General features: G+C 49.8%; 1 pseudogene; it reads right to left on the bottom strand.

Annotated features, from left to right (window-relative positions):
- Positions 1–280: 280 nt before the first annotated feature.
- LOC118616551 lies at positions 281–1,356 on the bottom strand (annotated as a pseudogene).
- Positions 1,357–2,101: the final 745 nt, after the last annotated feature.

Here is a 2,101-nt window from a genome sequence, read left to right as displayed (position 1 = left end):
TCTTCATGAGGGAAACTGAGAAAATGCCAATAATAATGTGGCCTTTAGGCTAATCCACAAATAATCCTTGCCCACCTCTTGTGTCTACTTCCTCTTTTTTAAAAAAAAAGTTTCCTCCAGCATTTAATTTGATCTTACTCAATAAACATTTGTAGTTTCATTATTTCCCCCTATTATAGAAATGCAAAAATTGAAATATTTTCTGTTTTTGCAGAACCTTAACATCCAAAGTTTTCTGTCCCACATACTCAGAACATTTTCCTCAACCATTTATCAGTATTCAGCACTTTCAGTGCACTATGTTGGGACCAGCTTCTTTACACTCTGCAGCAGTGAGCGGTCCACATGCCCTGGAAGGCAGACATGGGTCCAAGCACAGAACCTTTCATCCACACCAATGTCTTCCTTTCTGGGGGAGCTCTAACCTGCACAGGGATATTGACAGGTGCCACCTTTGTTGTATCTTTAGCCATTTTCCTAAAGTAGGAAATGAGGTTGATCCCCCAGCAAGGATAATATTAGAGAAAAAGGAATTCCTCAGATATGTACTGTACTTCATTATGCTGATACATCTTGTCAACGGCAGGAGTCTCCAGGTTCATGAGAGATGGTCAAAGAGGGCCTCTGGACACTGGAGGAGCCAGTCGTGGAGCTTGATCATCTTCCCATCAGGTAGTTGGTAAACTTTCTCCATACTACCAGTTGTCTTCCTCTTCATAGTTCACTGCCACATAACAAGAGTCTTCTTTAATCCCTGTGACTATCTTTTTGTCTGCAGCACTAAGCCATTGCCCTTCAACAGCATCATGAGGTAGTCAGTGAGGCCAAGGCCAGCCAAACTAGCTGCTGGACACCATGAGGCAGACAATAACCATCAAAGATGGGAACACATTGGGTAATCCCAGCACCTGAATTCATCACAAAGCCAGCTGTGAATCTAGCAGCAAAGAGAGCTAGCATACCTGGATGATCACATAGAGACAGGAACCCCCAGATGCTCAAAAAAACACTTCAGTGACCTGTTGTCAGTTGGACAGTGGGTTCAGTGCTGGTTCTGTAATCAAAACAGGGCCATAACAGGGCCTTAGCTTCAGGTTATGGTCATAGATATGTTTCCAATCTCTATGTCCCCCCAGGAAGTAATGAGACCAGGCTCCACTGGTAGCTGATGGACAGCAGCTTCTCCGGTCCTGTGCTGGTCACCCACACACAGTTCCAGCACACCCTCTGATGTCCAGCTCTGGCCTTTGCACGGCAGATGTTTGGGTAGATGAACTGGGGTTCCTGGGACCCAGCCAGGCCCACCTTGACAACTCCCGAGATGGGTATCAGCATCGGTAGCTGGTTACTACTCATGCCATGGCAAGGCCACTTCTGGTTGATGGCCTGCTGTTGGCCGCTGCAGCTGGAACGGCGGAAAGGGTGAAGCACAGCCCTCGGCGGCGGAGGGGTCTTTACAAGGTTCCAGTGCTGCGCGCCCACAAACAGCCTGGAACACTGAGTCACAAAGGCCTCCCCAGTCAGTGGCCCACAGCACCCGAGGACGCTAGTGTGGGTGGGGGCGGGGGCAGGGGCAGCTGTGCCCATAGAGTCTGGCCTTGCGCAGTGCGCTCTGAAGTTCCGCTCACCTTTGGGTCTCACCGTGGCTTCTCCACTTCCTCTTTATCCACCCCAGATTTACCACCTGTGCCCAGCAGGGCAGGGACTAGGGTGTGACAAGTGAGGGGCTGAGAGTGACGGTGGGTGAGCGGAGAGTGAGGGGCTGCATTTCAGTCCTGGGCACTACCTTCCTCTGGCCAGTGGCTGACCTTAGCCAATCGGGTTATCATCCATCATGCTGAAAAGAGCAACAGAAAACCTGGCTTCACGCGTGTGGGGAGGAAGTGGGAAAGTGGCAATAGAGAGAGACGAGGAGCTGGACAAGTTCATTTAAAAGTCTGTTCCAAAAACATCTGACTTCGTTTCTTTACATTGTCAAGATGGCTTTTAAAGCCCAGCTGCCTCTTATTAATCCTGTTTGGGCTGCTCCCCTTCCCGCCAGGCTTGCTCTTGGGCCGTGCCAGCATAAACGTCCTGGTGGAAGCGGAGGGCACGCTGAGTG

This window comes from Molossus molossus, unplaced genomic scaffold, assembly GCF_014108415.1.
Source record: "Molossus molossus isolate mMolMol1 unplaced genomic scaffold, mMolMol1.p scaffold_m16_p_4, whole genome shotgun sequence".
Classification (NCBI taxonomy): domain Eukaryota; kingdom Metazoa; phylum Chordata; class Mammalia; order Chiroptera; family Molossidae; genus Molossus; species Molossus molossus.
This window is presented reverse-complemented; position numbering and strand designations above follow the sequence as displayed.